Source organism: Ovis aries, chromosome X, assembly GCF_016772045.2.
Source record: "Ovis aries strain OAR_USU_Benz2616 breed Rambouillet chromosome X, ARS-UI_Ramb_v3.0, whole genome shotgun sequence".
Classification (NCBI taxonomy): Eukaryota; Metazoa; Chordata; class Mammalia; order Artiodactyla; family Bovidae; genus Ovis; species Ovis aries.
This window is the reverse complement of record NC_056080.1, coordinates 49,043,184-49,056,386: the sequence shown is the minus strand read 5'-3', so window position 1 is coordinate 49,056,386 and position 13,203 is coordinate 49,043,184. Positions and strand designations below refer to the sequence as shown.

General features: G+C 36.4%; 1 pseudogene; it reads left to right on the top strand.

Annotated features, from left to right (window-relative positions):
- The first annotated feature begins 7,500 nt into the window (after positions 1–7,500).
- On the top strand, positions 7,501–7,596 carry LOC114111805 (U6 spliceosomal RNA; annotated as a pseudogene).
- Positions 7,597–13,203: the final 5,607 nt, after the last annotated feature.

Sequence of the window (13,203 nt, the reverse complement as noted above, 5' to 3'; positions counted from 1 at the left end):
AGCCATATATGATAAACCCAGAGCAAACATAATCCTCAATGGTGAAAAATTGAAAACATTTCCCCTAAAGCGAGGAACAACACAAGGGTGCTCACTCACACTACTACTATTCAACATAGTTTTGGAAATTTTGGCCACAGTAATCAGGGAAGAAAAAGAAATAAAAGAACTCCAGACTGGAAAAGAAGAATTAAACTCTCACCGTTAGCAGATGACATGATGTTCTACACAGAAAAACAAAAAAACACCACCAGAAAATTACTAGAGCTAATCAATGAATATAGTAAAGTTGCAGGATATAAAATTAACACACAGAAATCTCTTGCATTCCTATACCCTTAAAATGAGAAAACAGAAAGAGAAATTCAGGAAAAGTTTCCATTCACCATTGCAATGAAAATAATACAATACTCAGAAATAAATCTACCTAAAGAAACAAAAGACCTATATATAGAAAACTATAAAACTTTGATGAAAGAAATCAAAGAGGACACAAATAGATGGAGAAATATACCATATTCATGGATTAGAAGAATCAATATAGTGAAAATGAGGATACTACCCAAAGCAATCTATAGATTCAGTGCAATCCCTATCAAGCTACCAATGGTATTTTTCACAGAACTAGACCAAATAATTTCAGAATTTGTATGGAAATACAAAAAACTTTGAATAGCCAAAGCAATCTTGAGAAAGAATAATGGAACTGGAGGAATTAACCTGCCTTACTTCAGATTATACTACAAAGCTACAGTCATCAAGACAGTGTGGTACTGGCACAAAGACAGAGATATAGATCAAAGGAACAAAATAGAAAGCCCAGAGATAAATCCATGCATGTATGGACACCTTATCTTTGACAAAGGAGGCAAGAATAACAAAGGAGAAATGACAATCTCTTTAACAAGTGGTGCTGGGAAAACTGGTCAACCACTTGTAAAAGAATGAAACTAGAACACTTTTTAACACCATACACAAATATAAACTCAAAGTGTACTTAAGGTCTAAATGTAAGACCAGAAACTATAAAACTTCCAGAGGAAAATGTAGGCAAAACACTCTCTGACATAAATCGATCCTCTATGACCCATCTCCCAGAGTAATGGAAATAAAAGCAAAAATAAACAAATGGGACCTAATTAACCCTAAAAACTTTTGTACAATGAAGGAAACTGTAAGTGAGGTGAAAATGCAGCCTTCAGAATGGGAGAAAATAATAGCAAAGAAAGCAACTGACAAAGAATTAATCTCAAAAATATACAAGCAACTCTTGCAGCTCAATTCCAGAATAATAATGATCCAGTCAAAAAATGGGCCAAAGAAATAAACAAACATTTCTCCAAAGAAGACATACAGATGGCTAACAAACACATGAAAAGATGCTCACCATCAATCATTATCAGAGAAATGCAGATCAAAACCACAATGAGAAAAGAAAACTACAGGCCAATATCACTGATGAACATAGATGCAAAAATCCTCAACAAAATTCTAGCAATCAGAATCCAACAACACATTAAAAAGATCATACACCATGACCAAGTGGGCTTTATTCCAGGGATGCAAGAATTCTTCAATATCCGCAAATCAATCAATGTAATTCACCACATTAACAAATTGAAAAATAAAAACCATATGATTATCTCAATAGATGCAGAGAAGGCCTTTGACAAAATTCAACATCCATTTATGACAAAAACTATCCAGAAAGCAGGAATAGAAGGAACATACCTCAAGATAATAAAAGCTATATATGACAAACCCGCAAACATTATCCTCAATGGTGAAAAATTGAAAGCATTTCCCCTAAAGTCAGGAACAAGACAAGGGTGCCCGCTTTCACCGCTACTATTCAACATAGTTCTGGAAGTTTTGGTCACAGCAATCAGAGCAGAAAGAGAAAAAAAAAAAAAGGAATCCAAATTGGAAAGAAGAAGTAAAACTTTCACTGTTTGCAGATGACATGATCCTCTACATAGAAAACCCTACAGACTCCACCAGAAAATTACTAGAGCTAATCAATGAATATAGTAAAGTTGCAGGATATAAAATCAACACACAGAAATCCCTTGCATTCCTATACACTAATAATGAGAAAGTAGAAAAAGAAAATAAGGAAACAATTCCATTCACCATTGTAACGAAAAGAATAAAATACTTAGGAATATATCTACCTAAAGAAACTAAAGACCTATATATAGAAAACTATAAGACACTGATGAAAGAAATCAAAGAGGACACTAATAGATGGAGAAATATACCATGTTCATGGATCAGAAGAATCAATATAGTGAAAATGAGTATATTACCCAAAGCAATTTACAAATTCAATGCAATCCCTATCAAGCTACCAGCCACATTTTTCACAGAACTAGAACAAATAATCTCAAGATTTGTATGGAAATACAAAAAACCTCGAATAGCCAAAGTAGTCTTGAGAAAGAAGAATGGAACTGGAGGAATCAACCTGCCTGACTTCAGGCTCTACTACAAAGTCACAGTCATCAAGACAGTATGGTACTGGCACAAAGACAGACATACAGATCAATGGAAGAACATAGAAAGCCCAGAGATAAATCCACACACATATGGACACCTTATCTTTGACAAAGGAGGCAAGAATATACAATGGAGTAAAGACAATCTCTTTAACAAGTGGTGCTGGGAAAACTGGTCAACCACTTGTAAAAGAATGAAACTAGATCACTCTCTAACACCACAAACAAAAACAAACTCAAAATGGATTAAAGATCTAATTGTAAGACCAGAAACTATAAAACTCCTAGAGGAGAACATAGGCAAAACACTCTCCGACATAAATCACAGCAGGATCCTCTATGATCCGCCTCCCAGAATTAAGGAAATAAAACCAAAAATCAATAAATGGGATCTAATTAAAATTAAAAGCTTCTGCACAACAAAGGAAAATATAAGCAAGGTGAAAAGACAGCCTTCTGAATGGGAGAAAATAATAGCAAATGAAGCAACTGACAAACAATTAATCTCAAAAATATACAAGCAACTTATGCAGCTCAATTCCAGAAAAATAAATGACCCAATAAAAAAATGGGCCAAAGAACTAAATAGACTTTTCTCCAAAGAAGACATACGGATGGCTAACAAACACATGAAAAGATGCTCAACATCACTCATTATTAGAGAAATGCAAATCAAAACCACAATGAGGTACCACTTCACACCAGTCAGAATGGCTGCGATCCAAAAATCTGCAAGCAATAAATGCTGGAGAGGGTGTGGAGAAAAGGGAACCCTCCTACACTGTTGGTGGGAATGCAAACTAGTACAGCCACTATGGAGAACAGTGTGGAGATTCCTTAAAAAATTGCGAATAGAACTACCTTATGACCGAGCAATCCCACTTCTGGGCATACACACCGAGGAAACCAGAATTGAAAGAGACACATGTACCCCAGTGTTCATCGCAGCACTGTTTATAATAGCCAGGACATGGAAACAACCTAGATGTCCATCAGCAGATGAATGGATAAGAAAGCCGTGGTACATATACACAATGGAGTATTATTCAGCCGTTAAAAAGAATTCATTTGAATCAGTTCTGATGAGATGGATGAAACTGGAGCCGATTATACAGAGTGAAGTAAGCCAGAAAGAAAAACACCAATACAGTATACTAACACATGTATATGGAATTTAGAAAGATGGCAATGATGACGCTGTATGCAAGACAGCAAAAAAGACACAGATGTGTATAACGGACTTTTGGACTCAGAGGGAGAGGGAGAGGGTGGGATGATTTGGGAGAATGGCATTGTAACATGTATACTATCATGTAAGAATCGAATCGCCAGTCTATGTCCGACGCAGGATACAGCATGGTTGGGGCTGGTGCCCGGGGATGACCCAGAGAGATGTTATGGGGAGGGGAGGTGGGAGGGGGGTTCATGTTTGGGAAAGCATGTACACCCATGGTGGATTCATGTCAATGTATGGCAAAACCAATACAGTATTGTAAATTAAAATAAAGTAAAAATAAAAATTTAAAAAAAAAAAAAAAACAAACACAATGAGGTACCATCTCACACCAGTCAGAATGGCTGCTATCCAAAAGTCTACAAACAATAAATGCTGGAGAATGTGTGGAGAAAATGGAACTCTCTTACACTGTTGATGGGAATGCAAACTAGTACAGCCACTATGGAGAACAGTGTGGAGATTCCTTAAAAAAACTGGAAGTAGAACTGCCATACAACCCAGCAATCCCACTGTTGGGTATACACACTGAGGAAACCAGAATTGAAAGAGACACGTGTACCTCAATGTTCATCTCAGCACTGTTTACAATAACCAGGACATGGAACCAACCTTGATGTCTATCAGCAGACGAATGGATAAGAAAGCGGTGGTACTTATGCACAACTGAATATTACTCAGCTATTTAGAAGAATGCATTTGAATCAGTTCTAATGATGTGGATGAAACTGGAGATTATACAGAGTGAAGTAAGTGAAAAAGAAAAGCACCAATATAGTATGCTGCTGCTACTAAATCACTTCATTCATGTCTGACTCTGTGCAACCCCACAGAAGGCAGCCCACCAGGCTCCCCCGTCCCTGAGATTCTCCAGGAAAGAACAGTGGAGTGGGTTGCCATTTCCTTCTCCAATGCATGAAACTGAAAAGTGAAAGTGAAGTCGCTCAGTCATGTCCAACCCTCAGTGACCCCATGGACTGTAGTCCACCAGGCTCCTCCATCCTCGGGATTTTCTAGGCAAGAGTACTGGAGTGGGGTGCCATTGCCTTCTCTGCCAATATAGTATATTAACACATATATATGGAGTTTAGAAAGATGGTAATGATGACTCCATATGTGAGATAGCAAAGGAGACACAGATGTAAAGAACAGACTTTTGGACTCTCTGGGAGAAGGTGAGGATGGGAAGATGTGAGAGAATATCACTGAGACATGTATATTACCATATGTGAAATAGATCGCCAGTCCAGGTTTGATACATGAGACACTGCACTCAGAGCTGGTGCACTGGGACAACCCTGAGGGATGAAATGGGGATGGAAGTGGGAGGGGCGTTCAGGATGGGGCACACATGTACATCCATGGCTGATTCATGTCAATGTATGATGAAAAACCACTACAATATTGTAAAGTAATTAGCCTCTAAGTAAAATAAATTGATCAATTTTAAAAAATTGAAAGAGACACATGTACCCCAATGTTCATCGCAGCACTGTTTATAATAGCCAGGACATGGAAACAACCTAGATGTCCATCAGCAGATGAATGGATAAGAAAGCTGTGGTACATATACACAATGGAGTATTACTCAGCCGTTAAAAAGAATTCATTTGAATCAGTTCTGATGAGATGGATGAAACTGGAGCCGAGTATACAGAGTGAAGTAAGCCAGAAAGAAAAACACCAATACAGTATACTAACACATATATATGGAATTTAGGAAGATGGCAATGACGACCCTGTATGAAAGACAGGGAAAGAGACACAGATGTGTATAACGGACTTTTGGACTCAGAGGGAGAGGGGGAGGGTGGGATGATTTGGGAGAATGACATTCTAACATGTATACTATCATGTGAATTGAATCGCCAGTCTATGTCTGACGCAGGATGCAGCATGCTTGGGGCTGGTGCATGGGGATGACCCAGAAAGTTGTTATGGGGAGGGAGGTGGGAGGGGGGTTCATGTTTGGGAATGCATGTAAGAATTAAAGATTTTAAAATTAAAAAAAAAATAAAAAAAATATAAAAAAAATAAAAAAAAATAAAAAAGAGTTACTGGGAAAACTGGACAGCTATATGTGAAAAATGAAATTAAAATAATATCTAGTGCCACATTCAGAAATAAACTCAAAATGGATTAAAGACCTGAATGTAAGGCAAGAAACCTTAAAACTCTAAAGGAAAAATAGAACACTTTTTGACATAAATTTTATCAGTATGTTTGTTGGACCTGTCTCCTAAAGCAAAGGAGATAATTAAAGAGGACCTAATTAAATGTAAAAGCTTTTCCATGGCAAAGAAAATGATTCACAAAATGAGAAAACCTATAGAATGGGAGAACATATTTGGAAATTATGTGACTAGCAAGGGGTTTATATTAAAAAATATATAAACAGCTCATACATAAACATGAAAATAAAGAAACAATACAGGGGAGGGGGAGGGGAGGGACAAACCAGGATATGGGCATTAGCAGATGCAAGCAATTACCTTTAGCATGAATAAAGAACAAGGTTCCACTGTATAGCATTGGGAACTATTTAATCTCCTGGGACACACTATAATAGAAAAGACTATTTTTTAAAAGTATATATATATATATATATATATATAGATAGATAGATAGATAGATAGATATAGATATAGATATAGATATAGATAGATAGATAGATAGATAAATAGACAGATAAATAACTGAGTCATCACTTTGCTGACAAATGTTCATATAGTCAAAGCTATGGTTTTGCCAGTAGTCATGTATGGATATGAAAGTTGAAACATAAAGAAGGCTGAGTACTGAAGAACAGTTGTTTTCAAACTCTGGTGCTAGAGAAGATTCTTGAGAGTCTCTTGGACAGCAAGGAGATCAAATCAGTCCATCCTAAGGGAAATCAACTCTGAATATTTATTGAAAGGACTGATGCTGCAGCTGAAGCTCCAATATTTCGGCCACCTGATGTGAAGAGCTGACTCTAGAAAAGACCCTGATGCTGGGAAAGATTGAAGGCAGGAGGAGAAGGAGATGACAGAGGATGAGATGTTAGATGGCATCACCAACTCAGTGGACATGATTTGAGTGAACTCCAGAAAATGGTGAAGAATAGGGAATCCTTGTGTGCTCCAGTCCATGAGGTTGCAAAGAGTTGGACACGACTTTGTGACTGAACAACAACAACTGGGTCACTTTGCTGTACAACAGAAATTAGCATGATATTATAAATCAACTATACTTTAATTTTTCTAATAAGGAAAAAATCTAGGAAAATATTAGATTGTATTTGTTTAAAAACAAATGAAAAACCAGACTAAAAAATGGCAGAAGACTTTTTTGCAAAGAAGACATTTTTACAAAGAAGCATACAAATGGCATCAGACAAATGAAAAGATGCTCAGTGTTACTAATCATCAGGGAAATGCAAATAAAAATCACAATGAGATCTCACCTCACACCTCTCTAATTGGTTATTATCAAAAAGAACATAAATGACAAATGTTGGTAAGGGTGTAAAGAGAAGGGAATACTTATACACTGTTGGTGGGACTATACATTGGTGTAAAAATGTGGAAAACAGTATGGAGGTTTCTCAAAAAATTAAAATAAGGCTATAATATGATTCTGCAATTCTCCTTCTGGATATATGTCTGAAATTTTTTTTCATAATCTAATTCCAATGGATACATGCCCTGCAATGTTCACAGCAGCATCAATTACAATTACTAGGATATGGAAATAACCTAAGTATCCATCAACAAATGAATAGAGAACATGCTTTAACAGCACATATGCTAAAATTTGAAAGATACAGTAGCATGGCCCCTCTGCAAAGATGACATATAAATTAATGAAGTGTTCCGTAGTTTTAAGGAAACAAAAATCTTAAATGACACTTTAGACCAGATAGACTTAATTGATATTTGTAGGACATTCAGTCCAAAAGTAGCAGGATACTCTTCTGAAGTACACATGGAACATTCTGTAAGATAGATTACACCTTGGGCCACAAATCAAGCCTCAGTAAATTTAAGAAAAGTAAAATATTATCAAACATCTTTTCTGACCACAACAAAAGATCAGAAATCAATTACAGTGAGAAAAAAACTATTAAAAATACACAAAGACTAAACAATATGTTACTAAACAGCCAATGGATCACTGAAAAAAAAATAAAAGAAGAAAGTAAAAAATATGAAGGGGCAAAAAACAATAAAAATACAATGATTTAAAACCTATGGGACTCAGGAAAAGTACTTCTATGAGGAAAGTTTATAACAATAAAATCTCACCTCAAGAAAAAAGAAAAAATCTCTAATACTAAAAAAATACTCAAAAATACTAAAATAAAATCTCATACCTAAAACTAGAGAAAGAAAAACAAACAAAATCCAAAATTAGTGGAAGAAAAGAAGTTATAAAAAACAGAATAGAAATAAATGAAATGGAGATTAAGAAAAAACAACAAAAATAAATAAAACTGAAAGCTGATCTTTTGAGAAGATAAACAACATTGATAAACTTTTAGGCAGAAAAGTTTTTAGCCTTTGTCAAGAAAAAAGGACACTCAAATGAACAGAATTAGAAATGAAAAAAGGAGAAATTACAACTGACACTACAGAAATACCAAGGATCATAAGAGACTACTACAAGCAAGTACACACCAATAAGATGGACAACATAGAAGAAAAGAATAAATTGTTAGAAAAGTGCAACAGTCTAAGACTAAATGAGGAAGAAATAGAAAACATGAACAGACCAATCACAAGTACTGCAACTGAAATTGTGATTAAAAATCTTCCAAGAAACAAAAGTCCAGGTCAAGATGGCTTTACAGGCAAATTCTATCAAACATTTAGAAGCAACATCTACCATTCTAAAATTCATCCAAGAAAAGTTGCAGAGAAAAGAACACTCCCACGCTCGTTCTGCAAGGCCACAATAACCATGATATCCAAGTCAGACAAAGATATCACACAGAAAAGAAAATTATAGGCCAATATCAGTGATGAACGTAGATTCAAAAATCCTCAATAAATTTCTAGCAAACCAAATCCAATAACACATTAAAAGTATTATAAGCCATGAGTAAGTGGGATTTGTCCCAAGAATGAAGGATTCTTCAATATATGTGATATTGAATCAATGTAATACACTACATTAATAAACTGAAGAACAAAAACCATATGATAGTCTCAATAGATGCAGAAAAAACCTTTCAACAAAATCCAACACCCATTTATGATTTAAAAAAAAAAATTTCCAGAAACTGAGAATAGAGGGCAGTTACATTAACATAATAAAAGCCATATATGACAAAAACCAGGGTTCTCTGGTGATAATGGTAAAGAACCACTTGCAATGCAGGAGACATGAGTTGTGGTTTACTCATGGGTTATGAAGATTCCTTGGAGAAGAGAATGGCATCCCAATCAAGTATTCTTGCCTGGAGAGTCCCTTGGAGAGAGGAGCTTAGTGGGCTACAGTTCATAAGATCACAAAGAGTTGGACATGACCGAAGTGACAAAACCACACATGACAAAACCAAAGAAAATGTCATTCTCAATGGTGTGAAATTGAAAGCATTTCTGCTAAGATCAAAAACAATGCAAGAATGTACATTCTTACCACTCTTATTCAACATAGCTTTGTAGGTCCTAGTCATGGCAATCAGAGAAGAAAGAGAAAAAAAGTGGAATCCAAAATGGAAAAGTAGTAAAACTGTCACTGTTTGCATATGACATGATACCATGCATAGAGAATCCTAAAGATGCTACCAGAAAACTACTAGGGTTTACCAAAAAATTTGGTAAAGTTGCAGGATACAAAATTAATACACAAAAATCTCTTGCATTTGTATTGTTGTTGTTCAAATGCTCAGTTGTGTCCAACTATTTGCAGCCCCATGAACTGCAGCACACCAGGCTTCCCTGTCCTTCACTATCTTCTGGAGCTTGCTCAAACTCATGTCCGTTGAGTCAGTGATGCCCTCTAACCATCTCATCCTCTGTCATCCCCTTCTCCTGCTTTCAATCTTTACCAGCATCACGGTCTTTTCTAATGAGTCAGCTCTTTGCATCAGGTGGTCAAATTATTGGAGTATCAGTCCTTCCAATAAATGTTCACAGCTGATTTCCTTTAGGATTGACTGGTTTGACCTCCTTGCAGTCCAAGGGACTCTTATTTGTAAATTCTTACAGAAAAAGATCAGAAAGGGAAATTAAGGAAAAATCTCATTTACCATCATATCAAAAAAAAAAAAAAAGAAGAAGAAGAAAATCTAGGAATAAACATACCGATGGAGGCAAAACATACCTAAAGAGGATAACAACTAATAGCTCCAGAAAGAATGAAGCAACTGGGCCAAAGCAGAAAAGACTCACAGTTGTGGATATGTCTAGTAATGAAGGTAAAATCTGATGCTATAAAAAAAACAGAATTGCAATAGGAACCTGGAATGTTAGGTCCATGAATCAAGGTAAATTGGACGTGGTCAAGAAGGAGAAGGAAAGAGTAAACATCGACATGTTAGCAATCAGTGAACTAAAATGGAATGGGTGAATTTAATTCAGATGAGTATTATATCTACTACTGCAGGCAAGAATCCCATAGAAGAAATGGAGTAGCCCTCAGAGTCAACAAAAGTCTGAAAATATAGTGTTTTGGTGCAACCTCAAAAACAACAGAATAACCTTGCTTTATTTCCAAGAAAACCATTCAACACCACAGTAATCCAGGTCTAGCCCCAACCACTGATGCCAAAGAAGCTGAAGCTGATGAGTTCTATGAAGACCTACAACACCTTCTACAACTGACAGTAATAAAAAGTATCCTTTCCATCATAGAGGATTGTAATGCAAATGTAGAAAGCCAAGGGATACTAGAATAACATGTAAGTTTCACCTTGGAATACAAAAAGAAGGAGGGCATAATTTTGTCAAGAGAATAATAATTTTGTCAAGAGAACATGCTGGTCTTAGCAAACACCCTTTTCCAACAACCCAAGAAATGACAGTACATATTGACATCACCAAATGATCAATAATGGAATCATTTTAATTACATTCTTTGCAGTCAAAAATGGAGAAGCTCTACACAGTCAGCAAAAACAACAAATCCCTTATGATCATACAGTAGAGGTGATGAATTGATTCGAGGGATTAGATTTGGTAGACATCATGCCAGGACTATGGACTGAGATTCATAACATTGTACAAGAGGCAGTGACTAAAACTATCCTAAAGAAAAGTAAATACAAGTAGGTGAAGTGATTGAAAAGGCCTTACAAATAGACAAAGAAAGAAGAGAAGCAAAAGGCAAGGGAGAAAGGGAAGAATATACCCAACTGAATGCAGAGTTCCAGAGAGTAGCAAGGAGAGATAAGGACTCCTTAAATGAAAAATGTGTAAAATAGAGGAAAACAATAGAATGGGAAAGACTAGAGATCTCATCAGGAAAATTGGAGATATTGAGGAAATATTTCATGCAAGGATTGGCATGTTGGCAATTTAAACTCTGGTTCCTCTGCCTTTTCTAAACCCAGTTTAGACATCTGGAAGTTCTTGGTTCATGTAATGCTGAAGCCTAGCATGAAGGATTTTGAGCGTAACTTTACTAGCAAGGGAGATAAATGCAACTGTCTGGTGGCTTGAACATTCTTTACTACTGCCCTTCTTGGGAACTGGGATGAATATTAACTTTTTCCAGTCCTGTGGCAACTTGGGTTTTTCAGATTAACTGATATATTGAGTGCAGTACATTGATAGCGTCATCTTTTAGGATTTGAAATCACTCAGCTGGAATTCCATCACCTCCACCAGCTTAATTGGGAGCAGTGCTTCCTAAGGCCCACTTGGCTTCACACTCTGGAATGTTTGGATCTGGGTGAGTGACCATACCATAATGGTTATCTAGATCATTAAGATCTTTTCTGTATAGTTCTTCTGTGTATTCTTTCCATCTCTTCTTGATTTCTTCTGCTTCTATTAAGTCTTTACCATTTCTATCCTTTATTGTTCCCATCTTTGGATGAAGTGTTCCTTTGATATTTCCAATTTTCTTGAGGATATTTCTAGTCTCTTCCCTTTGGCTATTTTCCTCTATTTCTTTACATTGTTCACTGAAGAAGGCCTTTGGTTGAAGAAGTGAGTCTCTGGAACTCTGCATTTAGTTGGGTTACCTTTCCCTTTCTCCCTTGCTCTTAATTTCTTTTCTTTCTTCAGCTGTTTTTAAAACCCCCTCAGATATATGCCTTTCTTTCTTGCCTTTTTTTTTCCTTTGGAATGGTTTTGTTTCTGCCTTCTGTACAATATTACAGATCTCTATCCATCGTTCTTCAGGCACTCTGACGACTAGATCTAATCCCTTGAATCTATTAATCACCTCCACTGTATATTCATAGGGGATTTGATTTAAGTCGTACCTAAATGACCTAGTGGTTTTCCCTGCTTCTTTTAGTTACACTTGAATTTTGCTATGAGAAACTGATTATCTGAACCACAGTTACCTCCAGGTTTTGTTTTTGCTGACTGTATATAGCTTCTCCATCTTTGGCTGCAAAAAATGTAATCAATCTGTTTTTAGTATTGACCATCTGGTAATGTCCATGTGTAGAGTCTTCTCTTGTGTTGTTGGAAGAGGGTGTTTGCCATGACCAGTGCATTTCTTGGCAAAGCTCTGTTAGCCTTGGCCCTGTTTCATTTTGTACATGAAGGCCAAACTTGCCTGTTACTCAAGGTGTCTCTTGACTTATTACTTTTGCATCCCAATCTCTTATGATAAATAAGACATCTCTTTTTGCTGTTATTTCTAGGAGTTCTTTCAGGTCTTCATAGAACTGATCAACTTCAGCTTCAGCATTGGTGGTTGGAGCATAGACTTGAATTACTGTAATGTTGAATGGTTTGCCTTGAAATGAAGTGAGATCATTCTGTCATTTTTGAGGTTGCAACCAAGTACAGCAACTCGACTCTTTTGTTGATTATGAGGGCTACTTCATTTCTCCTATGGGATTCTTGCCCACAGTAGTACATATAATGGTCATTTGAATTAAATTTACACATTCGCATCCATTTTAGTTCACTGATTTTTAAGATGTCGATGTTTACTCTTGCCATCTCCTGCATGACCATGTCCAATTTACCTTGATTCATGGACCTAACATCTCAGGTTCCTATGCAATACTGTTCTTTACAGCTTTGGATTTTGCTTTCATCACCAGATCCATCCACAACTGGGCATCATTTCCTCTTTGGCCCAGCTACTTCATTCTTTCTCGGTCTATTAGTAGTTGTCTTCTGCTCTTCCCCAGTAACATATTGGACACCTTCCAACCTGGGGGACTCATCTTTCAGCCATAACTTATTTGTCTTTTTATACAGTTCATGGAATTCTCACAGTGAGTATACTGGAGTGTTTTGCCATTTCTTCCTTCAGTGGATCATATTTTGTCAGAACCCTCCACTATGAACCATCTGT